The sequence below is a fragment of the Paramormyrops kingsleyae genome, chromosome 25 (genome assembly GCF_048594095.1).
Source record: "Paramormyrops kingsleyae isolate MSU_618 chromosome 25, PKINGS_0.4, whole genome shotgun sequence".
In the NCBI taxonomy this organism is placed as follows: Eukaryota; Metazoa; Chordata; class Actinopteri; order Osteoglossiformes; family Mormyridae; genus Paramormyrops; species Paramormyrops kingsleyae.
This window is the reverse complement of record NC_132821.1, coordinates 13,319,695-13,338,305: the sequence shown is the minus strand read 5'-3', so window position 1 is coordinate 13,338,305 and position 18,611 is coordinate 13,319,695. Positions and strand designations below refer to the sequence as shown.

The window sequence follows — 18,611 nt, the reverse complement described above, 5'->3', positions numbered from 1 at the left end:
TGCCTTTCCCAGTGGTTGCTTCTTTCACAAGTTGAGCATACCCATGTTCTTCCATGAAATTAGCAATTGTACTTACTGCCAGAAGATTTTCATTGAAGTCGCCCATGATGATTTTCCCACCTTCCACACTGTCCAACTGAGTGATCAACTGCATCAGGTTCTTCTGAAAGATTGTTAGATTATACAAGGGTGGTCTGTATAGTACCAAGACTGTTGTTCTTAGTAGGCCCACACTGAACTGCACACACTCAATGTTGACACACTGCACATCAGTCACAGTACAGTTGGTATGTTCTTTATAATACAAACCCACACCACCATGTTGTTGCTTCTTCAGTTCAGCAGAGATAGCATCACTACCATCATATGCCTGATGTCTGGGCTTCCCATGGTATGAAAATCCAGGCAGCTGTACACCTTCTGTGTCTTCCTTTGAATTTAACCATGTCTCTGTCAAGCAGATGATATCAGCTTCCATATACCTTCTGTCTTGCTTTAGGTCATCCAGGTGACATGTAAGTCCTTCAACATTGTGCAGTAAAATCTTACATAATGATGGCACTTCCATGACGGGCTCAATAAATGCAGGCATGCTTTGCATTGCAGTCTCAATGTCTTGTTTTGCATATATAGCAGTCTCCTTAAAGTCTTCTATTATAAGGCCTTCCAGAGAAGTGACACGGCTTAATGCTACATATGCCTGTCCAGCTGCAAATATCTTCTTTAGTGATACAACAGCCTTATCTACTGTCAGACCTTGTACCTTGTGTACTGTACAAGCCCAAGCCAATTTCAATGGAAACTGCCGTCGTGTTCCACCACTGTTTGTCACTCTCTCCTCCTCTGCTTTGATTTGTGTAGCTTTGTCCAACCCTGCTTTTAGGCATGGCTTCTTTCCCCTGAGTGACTTTCCAGCTGCTTCGTTGTCAAATGTGATGTATATCTCTGATGGAAAATCCTCATCAGTATCAAAGCAGATGTCACTAACTGTACCAAATGCACCATTTACCAAGCCGTCTGAAACGTCAATATTTTTCAGAAGTATTACTCGTGCATTGACACCTACATGTAGTGATTCGGGGAGACATGTCTTCTGAACATTAGCATGATGTCCATGTTTCTTTTCCAGTCTGCCAGTTGCAGCAACCCTTTGAAAATCCTGAGCATGAATGATGACATGGTCTGAGCAGATCTTCCGCAGCATATGGTAGTTATGTTGATCAACTTCATCATTGGTTGCATAAATATGAAGACCAGTACTGTCTTGTCCTTCGCCTGTCACACGTAGTTTCAGCATAGCAATGTCTGCCTCCAGCATTGCATTACCCCTTTTGCGTTTCCTTAGCCGATTCAGCAACTGTGCAAACTGCATGTCTTTCTGTCTCATAATTTCAGTCAGCTCCACCATAGCGAAATGATTCTGCCATAGATCAACAGCTTTACCCTCAGTATACAAAGCTTTCCCTTTCACAGGACAAAGCTGGTAGAAATCTCCAACAGCAATGATTGAGACATTTCCAAAAGCAGAATAATCTCCAGTTTGTTTGATTTGTCTTAATCTGCCATGAATATATGCAAGCAGCTTGTGATCGACCATTGAAATTTCATCTATGATCAATATTTGCAGGTTTCCCAGTTCAGCTCTCAATGAATTTATTTTTTCATCTCCAAGTGGTTCATATGGCAGCTTTGCGTCCGTTGCAATATGGAAACAGGCGTGTATTGTTGCAGCTTTGATGTTGTAAGCACTAACCCCAGTTGGAGCAGTCAGTAACACATGTGTCTCATCTGGATTTTGTGACAACTGACACAAGATACGAGCTGCCTCATAATGTATTGCTTTGATCAAGACCGACTTGCCCACACCTCCAGGTCCAGATATGAATACATGAAATGGTTCTGGGTTTTCACTACGTGCCTTCTGTAAACACCAGTTTCGTATTTTGTAAAAAGTCTCAGACTGCTTGTTATTCAGTGAGCGAAGCAAAGCCAGTGCTTCCTGCCTGGACATACCACAAGGATTGTCATGCAACATATAGCGCCTCGGCCTTGGTAACAAATCTGGTATCCCATCACGTTGTTCTCTCATTTCTGGTGTAGTGTTGGATTTGCTAGCAAGACACTCTAGCCGTTCACGTTCAGTTTCCGGACAAATCTCTGCCCAGGCATCTTCCATTACACCATGCTGCTGTATGTCTTCTTCAGCTTTGTCAATTGCATGTGATTCCTTTTCAAAACTTGACATGTTTGACTGCACAACCAGTTTCACTGAATGCAATTCATCATCCAAGACCTTGACACAACCAGTCTCATAGAATTCCTGGTAACTGCCAAAAGTAGAAGGTTTTAATTGTGCATCGAAATAATGTGGCAGAAAAAGTTGCAAAATGCTGTGGTAATATTTTTCTGGGTCCTTCGTGGGTGAAAAGCGAGCATACCGAACAACGGCTGCCTCTGTGCGTGTCCTTTTCTTCACAAATCCTAATTTTCTGTCCAACTGCACACTTCCAGGGCATGAGCTCTGAGACTTACATAGTATTCTGTACTCAGATGCAAATCTCGCCAGGCACATTCCTGCAAACTCTTTTGTTTCTGGTCTGGCTTTATATCTATCAGTGATACTGTTCATCCAAATACCTTGTTCATCCTCATTCTCACACTCAGCTTTCTTCCGTATGACGTTCAATGGAAGGCTCATTTTTACCACATTTTCTCCGGTTGGGATAAACTGCACCTTTCGTGATCCCTCTTTCAACCTCATGTTAGTCAGACGATAAACACTTTCCTGGGCCGAAACTTCACGATTGTGCAGGAAAACACTGCCAAGTTGGCGAAGAGCTTCTTTTGCATCAAGGTTACCTTGCTGGGAGGCCTCTTTCTGAGCATTTGCCAGTAGCAGTCCCATCTCTCTCTCAGCTTTGGAAATGTAGGAAATGATGTACACAATACATGAATATGCATCAACCACAAACTGAATGTCCATGTTTGCATTCCAACAGCGTAAAAGGTCTCTGTTATATTGGTTGACCCACACTTCACATGGTCTCCTCTTAAGAACAATGGTAGTTTTCTTTGTGATTCTTGAGTACGCAGCCTGAAATATGTCCTGACTGATACCAATTGTACTAAATAAGGAATCAACAGAGTCATAGTTGGCCTCAGACTTTAGTACAGCATCCTTCACTTTTTTCATGATAGCATCTGCTACTTCTTTTTTCAGGGGCTGTCCATCTGTCTCACCATCTCCAAGTTTACATGATGACACAAATGTTCTGTTGCTTGGAGGACGTGGGAAATTGAATCTACAAGTTTTCCCTTTTTTCTTGCATGTTTTTGAGTGCCTCTTACTATGTTGCTGTACACTACATACAATTTCATGCATTTCATCGTCACCCTCTGGCATTTCACATGTCACATATTGATCAATGAAAGCTGATACCTCATCTTCATCATCTTTGCCAACCTTAGGTGCATCTTCCACCCAAAACAAACAGTGAGTGTGAGGTGATCCTCGTTGCTGAAATTCTACTCTGTAGAAATAATCAACTATTTTGCCAATGGGTTGTGCTTCTGACATGATGACATCTTTTAGGAAGCAGTGGAATCGATAATCAAACATTCTGGCAGCTGTCACAGGATTGTTTTTCAACAGTGCACACCTTTCTGACCAGTCAAGCTCAGCACTTGATGCATCTATGCCATCTTCTTTGAAGATTGCTGTCATAAGTTCTCTCCAGCGTAAATCAGCAGAAGAAAATGAGCAAAACCATGTGGGAATACCAAGCTGTCTTACCATTGCAAACAGATCTTTCTGAACACTTTGCCAAAAAACAGGGGTGCCTCTGATTGGTCTTAGGAATTTATAACCTTCATCAAAATTAAACATCTTTTGTAGAGACTCCTTATTTGTCAAAGTTTCTGATGTGACAGGACACTTATCCCGTGCATCATAGCCCTTTCTCACAGCAATTGACACATTTGACACAACCTGCTGAAGCTCAGACAAATACTGCCCATAAAATATATAGTCCAAGTTTTTCCCAAAACGTCCATCTGCATTAAGAATTCTTGCATTTAAATACCTACACAGTGTCAGTTTTTCCTTCCTTCTGTCATGAAAAGTGTCTGTTCCTTTTGGGAAAAGGACTGGAAAACATTTAGCTTCATTTGACTCATCAGTTAGAAGTCTCACTGGGTTGTTTCCTTCTGCAGGTGCCATAGACATGATTCCATCAAAGTGCTGATCCAAGATCTCTTGTGCTATGTCGACAGGTTGAAGACACGTATCCATATACATGCCATGTTGTTGTCTGTCATGCAAAGTTTCATCCATTTCCTCATCCTCCATGTTATTTTCATTACACTCTTCATCTGCATGTGTGTCACTTACATCACCAGGTACTTCTTTAGTTTTCTGCAGGGGATTAATCCAGTCATCGTTGAACTGCACATTGCTGTAAAATTTGTTATTCTCCGTGAGATACACCAAAGCCTTCTTTATTTTTTCTGGATGCACAAATTCATATTTGTAATGCCCTTTGTAAGTTAACTTCCTCTTCAACTTTACACGAATCATAAGGTCATCATTGTTGACTCTCGGTAAAACTTCAGCTACATTTGGAACACTAGATGGGACACAAGTTACAGGACCATGAACACCATTTTGTCCACCTTTTGGCAAAGACACAATTCTCATGAAAGGAATATGCATAGCAATCAGATGCTGTTCCAGTGAATTTAGATGCTGTAACTCTACAGGGACAAGGTCTAGAGCTAGATTGTTTGCAACACTCTCTCCTGGCAGTTTCCCATCAAGAATCTTTCTGTGACACGTGTGGCAGATCCACAAGGAACCTCTAGGGCCAATAACACTGCTACAATCATCAGAACACATATCTATACATTTATGCAAGTATGTCTCAGTTATACACTGTGATGCCACTAATGCAATTGCCTGTGATTTTTTGAAGTACTCATCTTTCTTGCAAATAAGAACTTGGTGTTTAAATAGCATTCGATGACACACTGAACAAATGTATTCTGGGCTTTTAGTTATTTTCTGTCTAAACTGTTCAATCACATACTTAATGTCTTTTCTGTTATCCTTCTCTTTAGTCCGTTTTTCAATATTTCTGCTTTTCACTGCGGTGGCATAACAGCTGTCTGTCTTATATCTATTACTGCAACTTTGCTTCTGAGCTGATTGGTATACTGGATTACAATGGTAGGCTTCAAATTTCTGTTTCTTCACAACTTCTCTATAACTTTCATTTGTGGCATGCTTACTAACCATAAAGTCTTTTACACGTTGCCTGTGTTCAATGTCAGTGGCATACTTCTGCACACTCGACTGCTTCATACGTTGCCTGTGTTCAGTGTCTGTCGCATACTTGCTCACACTCGACTGCTTCACACGTTGCCTGTGTTCAGTGTCTGTCACATACTTGCTCACACTCGACTGCTTCACACGTTGCCTGTGTTCAGTGTCTGTCGCATACTTGCTCACACTCGACTGCTTCACACGTTGCCTATGTTCATTATCTGTTGCATACTTACTCACACTTGACTGCTGTATATGTTTGCGGTGACCCAAGTCTGTTGCGTACTTAGTAACACTTGACTGTTTCACATGTTCTCTGTACACTTCATCCTCACGGTAGCGCTTTATGCTTCTCTCAAGTTGTTCCTCCTTGTACACCATACTTACTTCATACCGTCTTTTTTCTCGTTCAAGTTTTCGTCGACTTGATGCCATTTCAGATGGTGCGTTATCGATTTCAGAGCATTGTGTTGCACAACCCTCAGTGTCATGCCCTTTCACACAAATTACAACCTCATAATGTGACTCATTACAATGTTTCAGGTATATACCTCTCTGATCAGAACCAATACATGTGGAGTACTTCAACCATTTGTTGTCAGAGTATGTGAAAATATCCACACCAAGCAGATCAGCGGCAGCTTGAATCTCTACCTCAGATGCCCAAGTACCAACATATTTCATCCGTGATGCAGTGACATACTCAGTGACAGAAGAGTGACCATCTCTAAGACAAGCAACATACCTGGCTTCATTTCTTAGTATGTGAGCAACAATAGCACACCTAATTTTCCTGTGTTCTTTCTCATTTCCAGTAATAGCAAAAGCCAGAGATCTGAAAAAGCAGTTGCCATCACCAGTGATTGGCACCATTCTGCAAGGATCACCCATTGGAAACTCTGCATCCATGTTTACATGGCCATGATCAATGTACACCACACCAAGCTTACAGGAAAGCCTTCTTTGCTGCTGGATTGTCAAAGGACTGAACAGAAACTGCTCACTGCGTAGCTCACTGATAAAAACTACATCACCTTCATTGTTCACACGGACATCAACCTCAGGTTCTGCATCATGTGTCACATTTGGCCTTACCACACCATATTGGCTGTCTGACATTCTGGCAAACTGCTGGACTCTGGTCACTGAGTTGTTGTCATCTGGATGGTCTGATATGTTGGTACGCTGGTTGGCACTGGTGACTGAGGACTTACCATCTGGATGGCCTGACATGCTGGTAAGCTGGTTGACGCTGGTGACTGGGGAGTTGCCATCTGGATGCTGGTGCAGGATGCTTCGACTAGTCACACTCACAGCTGTAATCTCAAACTGTTCCCCTGTTGCATCTAAAGACAGTCCTAGGGTATTCACATGGTCTAACAAACAATCTATGGTAGAGTGGCACACCAATATACTTCTGCCTGATGCGTCGCTTGCTCCATCTCCTCGTCGGGAATGGGAGTCGATCACCACATACCATGACCCTTGCTTAATGATGGCACATGTATTTACTTTAAGAGTAAAAAGACACGCATCATACTGTGAGAATACTCTTCTTACCGCTGCATCAGTTGACATAAGAACATCACACATATCTCCATATTCACTCATGCCAAACAATCCAACAAACATGTCATCGTGGTACTTTATTGCAAATGTAACACCATTCAATGTGTACTCTGTCGGTAGATCTCTGACAAACAGATACCCAGAAGCATCTCGAATTCTCCCAGCGTCTCTGATGGTAGTGTAGAGGTTGTCTCCATTCAGCAGCACTTGATCAAGGTCTGTGACCAACCAGCTTAAGACATTCTTTATTTTACACATCAGCATAGCCATCAAACTATTAGCCACACACTGTTTGTTGCCATTGACTCCAAATCGTCGGTCTCCTTGATGGAATGAGCCTCTCACTGTAGGTGCCTGAGGAAAATGAGGGGATACAGGTATAGTTACAGGGTTCACATGCTGTTGCTGATCCAGGGCTGGGTAATGGTTTGGCAGTGCCAGGGTGCTTTTCAGTTCAACTTCAAGTTCAGGTAAGTTCAAGTATTCAGGCGAGTAAGTGGGGTCAGTAATTGCAGCCTTTCTTTTATGAGGCGGCTGCAGTACCTCGTCCGTCGGCGCCTTTCCTTCACCGGGGGAAGGAGAAGACCTACAAAACTTGTCAACAGTCCTACAAATGGCACCCAGGGCGGGAACCCGGTGGTCATGGCTCGTTGGCAAAGTCACAGTCATCACCATTTTGGTATTCCGGTAGGGAGGAAATGGGATAACCTCGTGGTCAGTCATAGCCATGCGGCCTGGTCAGGTTGTTGGTCGTGGCTCATCCGCCGAGTCACGGTCAGCTCCTTTTTGGGTCGGGGAATAGGGGTAACCCCGTCAGTCATAGCCACGACATGGATGGCAGCAGCAGCGGGGTCAGGCTGTTGGTTGTGGCTCGTCAGGCTAGTCACGGTCAGCTCCTTTTTGGGTCGGGGAATAGGGGTAACCCCGTCAACAGTCTTAGCCACAACATCACTACCAGTAGCTCGACGTCTATCCATTAGCCTCTTCTTCGCTGCTGCTGAACGCCGGGACGCCTTGGTGCGAGGCATCTGCAGATGGACAGGGGCGAGAAAAAAAAGAAAAAATGCAAGGCACACTTCCTTCCAACTTTACTTTGCAGTCATACTGTCAAATGCATATACATGGATGTGTTTTGTCAGGAGCGGTTCCCACGGTGGTCTTTTCAGACTGTACACCAACATCGTTCTGCCCTGTTTACACTCCTTATCCTATAATACATCTGTCTCGCATGACTTGATTTTTTAAGACAGAGACAGAAAACTCTACAACTTACCTGTTAAGTCACACTGCCAAGCATCCATATTACACACGTCAACAAGTTTTGCCTCAGCACTGACCTAAAGGTTTGTTGCATGTATGCCGATTTGTCCTGTCACTCAAATACAAATTTATTGAAAGACCTACAGATTCCTCATCCCATCAATACAAATATACACATTGGCTGCTTAACATTAGTATCGTGGCCATTTCTCACATTGTGCGATGGCTTCTGTGTCACTACACATCCAATGTCTATGCAACACACAATGGCACAGCTGTTTCGTGGTAAGCAGTTACATAATTACCCATAGAATACTAAGTTTCTAATGCTATAGTAAATCTATGCAGTAAAATAGTGACATGAGCTAGCAATGCAGAGCTGTCCAAGTGCACAAAGCATACCGCCTATCACTTTGTCTTCGAGTGTGTTAGTCCACCAGAAATCTGCAGAGGAAAAAGACAAGCAAGTTTCTTTGCGCCAACATTTCCCAACAGTCATCTTTGTCGAAAACGACATATAAACTTGATATGCCTTTTAAGGTCAAGCAAGCTCATTAAGCTAAGCTAAAACATAATTGGTGATGAAGACATCAGCTTCAAAATATTTACCTTTGATGCGACAGCTCTTCAAAGTCTACAAAGACAACATGCATCAGTTAATGACTGGCGTGCATTTATTGTACAAGCATTTCATTAGTGTATGCAATGAAACTGCCCATACACATACAGAAACATTTTCCACTGTTCCAATTGTAGCAGTGTGGTTGGTATGAAGTTTGTTTCTTATCAAGGATATATTACATTGTTACTTTAAGATCTAGCCACAGCAGTCAAATTGACAAAAGTGCAGAGGACAAACATGGCTGGGACGTCATGTTGCCTCACATAGATTTGTTTCATGCCAGTTAGAGCTGTATGATATTGGGTAAAGAAAAATCACATTGCAATTTTTATTCTTTCTGTGATATATATATTGCAATTTTAAGATTTTTAAAAACCTAATAAGTTCAGTCTATTTTTCATAATCAATCATTCTATTAAGACTGAGGTGTTTTTGCCCAAATATAATGGTGATAACTTGATCAGTATGTAACAGAGCATGAGCATTACACTAATTAACCTTATCACATATGGGAGCTAACATGACAAAATGTGACAAAGTGACAAAATAGAACAGAACATTTTATTGTCCAATTAAACCTTTTCCATAGCTACAGTGAACATAAGGGTCATTCCATGTCAAATCACACTTTCGGGCCTCGTCGTCATGTATTTTAACAAAATTTGGTGATTTGGTCACATAAGAAACTCATGGAACTGAAACTGGGCGTGTCTTGGATCAATATTGAGAGGGAGATTTAAGCGTGCAAAGTTTTAACTTTTCCCGGCGGGGCTATGACTGCTATATTTACCTTAATGTAAGCTGCACAGAAATGGTCCTCATATTGTTTTAAAGCTATTGTCCAGCTCTATAGATTGGACAAATATGCCATCGCCCAAATGAATTACTATGCAATAGCCGATTAAAATATTGAAAACTTAATAACAAGCCTTATGACTTAAACATGGTGTCACATGGCTTCAAATCACTAGTGGGCCTTTTTGATGGCAGCCAAACTGACATGAAATAGTACAGCAAGCACAGATGTAAGTACTTGTTACATAGAGACTATGTATATGGAGATGGCATATTTGTTCAATCTATAGAGCTGTGCAATACCTTTAAAACGATATGACGGCCATTTCTGTGCAGATTACATTAAGATAAAGCCAGTCAAAGTCATACCCCCCCCCCCCGGGAAAAAGTTAACTTTGCTCGTTTGCTCGCCTAATTTCAGTTTCACGAGGTCCAAAACTGATTTGACAAATTGACATGAAATGACCCATAACTTAAACAAAATATAACTTAAAAACACAAACTTAAAAATTATCGCCAGCAAAGGACCATTCTTCCACACACTCAAATTAACTTTTACATATGTTGACTTTGGCAAACTTACTTGCAAAACAAGCAACCAGTATGTCTCACATAAACAATATGGACGTTTAGCATGATAATTCTGGAAACTGCGCACATCTCTAAGTCGGCATACTGCAGATGCACCAAAAGCGACAATACTCTCCTTGGTCTCAAATGCTGAATGAGAAGGCGATGACACTGCCGTTTTCTGAAAACAGTATTCCGACCCATGTCTACATGCAAAGCTTTATGTACTTCAATAAATACGGATATTTTTAAAGGCAGACTAACGTCGATACGTCCGCGCCTCAGCGACTACAGCTTATATAAATCTGACAGCGAACTGAAAGATATCTAAACCAACTTGCCACAGACTATACCATCTAAAACCCACAATACACGAAATCATCAACGATGAAACAAAGACAACTCGATAGACCAGAGGTGTTTTACTCCAGTCCTGGAGGGCCGGAATCCTGCACATTTTTGGGTTTCCCCTCATTTAACACACCTGATTCAAGTCCTTCTGCTAATTACCACACAGCTCTTGTTCCAGTTTGAGATACAGTAATGACAGCCCCTCTAAAAACTACTAAAAATCCTACATCTTACTAACATTTAGGTGACTAGTAGGTGACTAGTTTGTTTAGTATCGGTCGCAAACCAAATAAATTTGTACTAAAAATGGCGACTTAACAACATGCTTCCCAGTGGTAGCCTTAGGCGCCTAAACCACTATTGCCGTTATAACTCTAACACCGAACTGCAAATGACAAAAGCACGTCCCTCTTTCAATAAAACCAGTTTCGACTACTTTTGTGCTATTGTATCATTTGCACTATTTATATATATTACATGTTTTGCAAAAGCAACATAACATTTCCGCCACAAAAAAGCCTCGTCACAGCTGTGCACAATTAGTGCTTCACCAGTCCATTGCCACACTTTCCAGGGGGAGATAAACCAATAACAGCCGCTCTAAAAACTACTAGAAAATTTAAAGTGTTCCGTGTTTCGTTTAGGTCACAAACCAAGAAACAATTCGTACTACAAAATGGCGATTTAACAACACGCTTAATTCCTAGTGGTGGCTGCTTAGGTGCGTCACCGACTATTGCCTTTTAAAACTTGACAAGCTAAAAATCATATTTGACAAAACCATACCAGGAACTAAAACTGTCTAAAAAGAACACACAACAAGCCATAAACAAACAAGTGCGAAGGTGACTCGTCAAACCATTAAACATATGCACGTCTTACCTCTTCGAAGGCCAGCAGTAGAATGCGAAGCGTTGGCCTCACGAGGGCGGAGATCAGGGCGTGGTCACGGCAGCCACATGACAAGCGTGAAAACGGGCCAATCTCTCCGTGCATATCATCTGTCTCAATAAAAAATACATTTAAATGACTATATAAAGATTTATATGAAAAACCTTGGCAGCTCTTTCTAAACACTTTTTTCATGTAAATTTAATGCTAGGCTTTCTTGAGTAAAATGCACACAGACTTCGTTTATCTTTCACAAAAATATATTAGGTAAAGCATACGTATATTCTTCCATATTTATATTTTTTGCCTGCTTTCTAAATGTATATCAATCCTTTAAGAATAGGTAATGTTCACTGCTTTTTTACGTTTGATTTGTCTTTTTTAATAGCTGCATTTAAAATTATTTATTTGCAGAGCAAAACAATCTACAATTACACCAAGTAAATCACAGCAATTCAAATAGACAATTTTATTAAACTGGTCGCAGTGGGGTTATGCATGCTTATTCACAAACAATGCAAATATTCTACACACACACACTTTATATAAACTTGTTCAAATGTGTACATATTAATCTTCCTCAATCTTCCTCAACTAAAAATAGAGGGAAAAAATTAATTTAAAAGTCTCCCCCATAGCAAACACTGGCGTAAAAAAAGAAAATGAAAATGGATAAAATCCTAAAAACACATTCATTAAGGCACAATCCATAAAGGACCATCATGACATAAATGATGACATGAACTTGCGACAGCTTACATGAAGCACTTTATAAATAGCCTCTCGAGAATACATAGAAGCACCACATAAATTTGTGTACTGAATCAAAGCTTTTTCACTTTGTCAGTAACCTCTATTTGGGAAAAGAAAGAAAAAATCACCAAATCATTGTCATCCCCTGCTGTTTCGATCCTCCCGTGTGCCACGCCCCTCTCGCGGAATCCCGAATGTTTAACAAGCAATGACGCTAATGAACAGACTCGGAAGGACATAATTAACGCAGACTTCAAAACATTGGACTAATCAACAACAATTAATACTGAGATTATGCGCAATCCTCCCGTGTGCCTCGCCACCTCGTGCACCGATCTTCTCCATTTGTGTGTCTGTCGTTGCCGTCAGCTGCACCTTTCCCTCAAAGAGACTGGGGGAAAGATTGAAGGCGACGGGAGGACTGCACCGCCGCGGCATCGATCTGTCCCAGACTCATAGATTCATCTAGGCAATGCCGTCCAACACCGTGTACCTCTTCGCTTTTTTCTCGGTGCCTTGGGCGGTCACAGTTTTTGCCGGTGATGTTGCCACCACCTTCAATAGAGTCTGGCTGCAGATCCACTGAGACTCATGTCCACTGAGACGCAGGAAGTGATATCACGTCCACTGACACGCAGGAAGTGGCATCACTAATCCACTGAGACGCAGCCATAGATATCTTCTATTATACATCTTACTTTTAGTTCATTTAAAAATGGTTCGCAGTTATCACTTGTTTGTATGCATATACAGTCGTCCCTCGCCACTTCGCGGCTTCACTCCATCGCGGTTTTTTGTCTATTGATTAAAAAGTTGATCGAGACAATGAAAATGATACATCGCTACGCACCGGAAGCATCTTTGCTCTTCGTAATTAGATGTATAATAATAACAATTATAATGTCTAATATTTATTTTCTATTATTTTTTCTAATATTTTGGGTAATACGAGTGTAATTTTCATGACCTACCTGTCCGATCCTCTTGTGTGCCACGCCCCCTTATTAACCACATATGCAGCCCTGATTGTGACCAGTTGTTTTCAGTCAATTTGATTCTGTTTCTGTCAGTGTCTATAACCCCAGGTCTGTCGTTGACGTTTTGATGTTACATGTTCCTGTCCCGCATGTGGAGTGATTCCAAATAAATCCTTCAATCCTGACTCCTCGTGTCCCCGTTCCTGCTTCCCTGTCCAGCAGTCATAAACTATTGGTGACTAAAGGATGTTATTCCATGTCTAGAGGGCTCTAATAATGTTAAAATCCGTATTTAGAAGGTCGTAAACAGGTTTCCAATGCTCATACTACGAAAATATTCGATTTCTAAAGAATCCTATTTCGCGGATTTCGCCTATTGCGGGTTATTTTTAGAACGTAACTCCCGCGATTAACGAGGGACCACTGTATTACTAAATCATAGATTATTTTAAAAATAGTTTGTGCTTATCACATTTGAATTATACATTTATAAAAGTAGTTTGTACGTATAATTAAGAATTGCATAACTTAAAATTTAATAAAATTGTGTACTTATCAAATTATATCACCTGTAGTCCTGATTGTGACTGTCAATGGTGACCAGATTTTTTCCCCCCTCAGAGTATTATATTGAAGCCTTAAAGACTGCAGAATTATGCTTCTCGCAGAGCTTTACTCCATACTTCTGTTATTCGAAGATAATGTAAGTGTTACATAAATAAATCACTATACATAGATAATTTGGCAAACATTTCTTGTAGTGTATTGATATATAAATTTGAACAAACGTGCAAAAAAAAAAAGTATATGGAACAGAATAAAAAGAATACAAATTTTTCCTTATGTAAACATGGCATGAATTTTAAGACCCATCCTATCAACGCAATTGGAGAGCAAGGTTTCCATGTCCTCCTTATTATTAAAAATAAACATGAATGGATCATTCCTGTTGTCACTTTGACCCTCCAGGACCTCTTGCGAATCCAGCACACGGCACTGCAGAGGTCCCTCATGATGCACGACTCCTATATGACATTGGAAGTGAATATCAGGGATCGAATAAGTTAATCAGGTGCAGCTGGTAATCAACAGGAAACCACCTAAGAAAAATGAGGGACACACACACACACACACACCACTAGCATTCTATTCTATTACACTTTGTAGAGCAGTCTCACCCTCGAGAGAGGCTCCAAGTTTGCTTTCAGCAGGTGTGAAGCTTCCTCAGTCTTCCTCAGTCCATGTCTGAGTAGTACAAGTACACATCATTTACACTACCAAGACATAATGTTTCAATATCTCAATGTATCAATGGTGAATTACCCATATATGCAAAACCTCTCCATTAGCTGAATGCACTACCACTGATGAATTAATGGAATATCACCTTAAAAAACCTCCCTGCTGAGCTTTACCTGGTATTCTATATCTGACAAACCTCCTTCACTGCAAAGAAAGGACACGTGATTCTGCATCTGAATGCATCTCAATGTAAAACACGATGCTTTCCATACATACTTTTCCAGACCACTGTTAGGCACCACCATTTCCTTATCCTTTGCATGTTAGACTGAATATAAAAAGACAAAAACCATGCATTCAGAATGTTAGAAAGGGCACCTTTTTCTCGTATAGATAACTATGCAACATTCTACAGCGTCGCAAAGAATATCTTCTTAATGACGTACTTACAGCAGTAAAGTGGAATGGTTCCCCCAAGGCCATGCAGAGTGCATACTGACAAAAACATCAATTGAAAGTATATCACAAGTGTTACACCCGACAATTCAAGGTGGTCCTTCTTACCATCAACATGAACACACCACAGTCCACAGATCCAATCTGTTTTGGAACATCCTGCAAAATACAATGCATGATACTAAGGACAGTTGTTTCCAATAGAAACATACGATGCATGAAATGGTACAACACAAATGGGTACCAAGGAATGCTAAATGTTAGTAAGATGTAGTTAAATAAACACTGTTCTGAGAACATATCTACTTCATACACCAGAGTTTAGGAAAATCCAGTTATGTTAATATGATTTTACAAACCAGAAATTCCTATAGATTACATACCTTGGAATGAAATTCCATTCTTTGCGTGTGAATCTAAATGCACCTGGGCTCGCAGTAACGTTGTCGGTTTAAACATCGTTACTGGGCACAAAGGGCAATGGAAACTATTGCAACAGTTAGCACATCTTGCTAACTGAGGCACGGCATTCCTTCGACAAATTGACCTGTGCATCTGTTGGTCAAAATGAAAAACAAAGCACCGTGAAAACGATTGTGTATGCATTTATGGGCTTTTGAAGGAGTTAGAGTACTTGAATGCAATTAAGCAACACAGCGATTTGAGTCTGGCTAACTTACATTTACTGTATATATGCATTTCAGTTGCATGAAAACACCATTCAACTGATCAGAGTAATCCACGCATGAAAATAAGTTATTAAGTTAATGTAGCAACAACCTAAGCACGAATTGTGTTTAAATTATAGCAGCCAAACAATAGCGAACAAAAAAACAATTCCAACCGTTCTAAACATAACGAACAAAAACCATTCCACTTCTAAACATAGCAAACAAAGTTACCATCCTTCCTGAATAACTAATAACTGAACATATATAAACAATTAAAACTGAACTTACCGTTCTACTTTCCTTCGCCAATGTCTTGCTAAACAATGGACGCGCTGCTAATGCTCGTGAAAGTATCCACCAAACTTTATGCGTGACGTCATTTCCGGGCGCTCAGTGGACTTCCTGCGTCTCAGTGGACGTGAGCCTCAGTGGATGTCTGCAGCCAGACCCTTCTCACCACCTTCGCCTTCACCAAAGCCACCTACAGGAACGTAAACCAGTTATTGCTTTTTCTAAACTACTCGTCCAGAAAATCACGACATTTTACAAAAGGTGTACATTGCCAATACAAATTCATGATCGAACCTTCCTGCTTGCCGGCAAAGCTGTGACGTCTGCCACGCCCCCTCGATCGCCACCTCGTGCGGAATTCCGATTGTTTGACAAGGAATGACCGGACTCGGAATGACATGATTAACGCAGACTTCAATACATTGGACTAACACAGGAAAACAAAATTTTTTTTTCGCGGATATCTTGGTATCCAATATCTATTCTTACTCAATTTAAACATGCTGATTTCGAATATGTAAACCATTTGTCTCTATCACCCTCCATTCTCAAGATATCCGCAATCTAAAATTTTCTATTCCAGTTATAATACTTCAACACGTATTTTTACACGCAAATTGTCTTCAGCAGTTATTGCAAAATAAAATATTAAACATAAGCATGAACTCAGGTATAGCTAATGAAATTATATATATGACATACATAATATGATAAACAGCTAATTATGCTGTCAGCAGTTTATAGTCGTGTTTGGGCAAATACAAAACTTCGTTCGACAATATCTTAATAATTTGACCTGATAGAGCAAAACCGTTTTCAGATTCGAAATCAGCATCAAAGACTGATTCAGAAAAAGTTAATGACATGTAAGATATACACAGCTTGTTTTCCTGTGTAATCAACAACAATTGATACGATCCTCCCGTGTGCCTCGCCACCTCGTGCGGAATCTAGAATTTACCGTGTGTTTCTCCTTGTTGTTGATTAGTGCACTGTATTGAAGTCTGCGTTAATTATGTTATTCCAAGCCCGGTCATTCACGTCATTGCATGTCAAACAATCGGGATTCCGCACGAGGTGGCGGGGGGGCGTGGCAGACGTCACAGCTTTGCCGGCAAGCAGGAAGGTTCGTTCATGAATAAGTTTGTAATGCAATGGCACGCTGTCGGACGGCACTGCCCAGATCAATCTCTACGTCTGGGAGAGACAGATCGATGCCGTGGCGCTGCAAGTCGTTCTACACAGGGCACACTTGACACCCGCCTTAATCTCCACTCCAGTGACAGAAGCCCTAACGGTAACACCCGATTCCTCCTCCGGTATACCTTCCACCTCCATGACATCCAAGTCGCCGATCATCTCCATTTGTGTGTCTGTCGTTGCCGTCAGCTCCAGCTTTCCTTCAAAGAGACTGGGGGAAAGATTGAAGGCGACGGGAGGACTGCAGCGCCGCGGCATCGATCTGTCCCAAACGCAAAGATTCATCTGGGTAATGCCGTCCAACACCGTGTACCTCTTCGCCTTTTTCTCGGTGCCTGTGACGGTCATAGTTTTTGCCGGTGATGTTGCCACCACCTTCGCCTTCACCAAAGCCACCTACAGGAACGTAAACCAGTCATTGTTTTCCCTAAACTACTCGTCCAGAAATCGCGACATTTTAGAAAAGGTGTACATTTCCAATACAAATTCATGATCGAACCTTCCTGCTTGCTGGCAAAGCTGTGACGTCTGCCACGCCCCCCTCGATCGCCACCTCGTGCGGAATTCCGATTGTTTAACAAGGAATGACCGGACTCGGAAAATGACATTATTAACGCAGACTCCAATACATTGGACTAATCAACAACAATTGATACTGACATTGATACTCGCCACCTCGTGCGGAATCTAGTATTTACCGTGTGTTTCTCCTTGTTGTTGATTAGTCCAACATATTGAAGTCTGCGTCAATTGTCATTCCGAGTTAAGCCATACGTCATTGCTTGCTAAACAATCGGGATTCCGTGCGAGGAATGACAATCATTTAGTGAGATTTTTCTTTATTTTTTTGTTAAACGTCCCTGACAAAGTGAAAAGGCCTTGATTCAGTATGCAGACTTATGTGGTGTTTTTATGCATTTTAAATTTACAGACGGGTCGATGCCCACCCTAACACAATGGCCAAGTTAGACATTCTTCCACCCATCACACATGCAACTCATCAGTAATCAATTAGCCGCTACTCTCCACGGAATATAAATGTGGGGGTGGTTTGTGTGGTCTTTCTTCCCCCTACCCCCATCATGGAGAACCCCACCAAAAAATTAAAATTGGACTTTGAGGTGATCAGTGGATATATCCACTTAGTTTCGGCGCTGAGGTTCACAGCCAAAAATAAAGGATTTTTTAGTGCTGTAATACAGACCGGCAAGGAGGAATTCCACGATATTGTGGTTTTCAGTCAAAGGAAAAGACCAGCATTTATTCTGGCTGCTAATAATGGCACTGCAGTCAAACTAACAAATATCAGGAAGACTCTGAGTGAGTATCTCTTTACAGGACGCAATTTTAGAGGACATGTATTACTGAGCATGTATTGATGTGTGTGTGTGTGTGTGTGTGTGTGTGTGTGTCATTTTTCCCTCTAGGCTTCAAAGGCACGTCAGATTTTGATGTCCTGGGCAATCCGTCAACGGAGATATCTGTCACTGATCTGCCGTTTTCTCCGCGGAAGCCTCCAGCAGCTGCAAGGCAGATGCTTATTGATGTGGCGACTTTGCCAGCAGGCAGGAAGGTGCGCTATGAATAAGCTTGTAATGGCAATGTTTTCTAAGATTACGCAATTTCTGGACAAGCAATTTGGT

The 18,611-nt window shown here is 41.2% G+C and overlaps 2 long non-coding RNA genes across 4 annotated transcripts; both read right to left on the bottom strand.

Annotated features, from left to right (window-relative positions):
• Positions 1-7,852: 7,852 nt before the first annotated feature.
• On the bottom strand, positions 7,853-8,785 carry LOC140582944 (uncharacterized). Its single transcript, XR_011985749.1, has 3 exons — positions 8,759-8,785; positions 8,552-8,593; positions 7,853-7,917 (listed from the first exon to the last, which is right to left on the bottom strand). It is a non-coding gene; the product is annotated as an uncharacterized lncRNA (long non-coding RNA).
• Positions 8,786-13,850: 5,065 nt separating this feature from the next.
• On the bottom strand, positions 13,851-15,922 carry LOC140582806 (uncharacterized). 3 transcript variants are annotated; one of them, XR_011985590.1, is made up of 7 exons: positions 15,766-15,922; positions 15,190-15,361; positions 14,801-14,965; positions 14,627-14,678; positions 14,524-14,554; positions 14,287-14,353; positions 13,851-14,133 (listed from the first exon to the last, which is right to left on the bottom strand). It is a non-coding gene; the product is annotated as an uncharacterized lncRNA (long non-coding RNA). The 3 variants fall into 3 exon arrangements; XR_011985588.1 differs by lacking the exon at positions 14,524-14,554 and having other exon boundaries at positions 13,855-14,133; XR_011985589.1 differs by lacking the exon at positions 14,524-14,554 and having other exon boundaries at positions 13,855-14,133; positions 14,915-14,965.
• Positions 15,923-18,611: the final 2,689 nt, after the last annotated feature.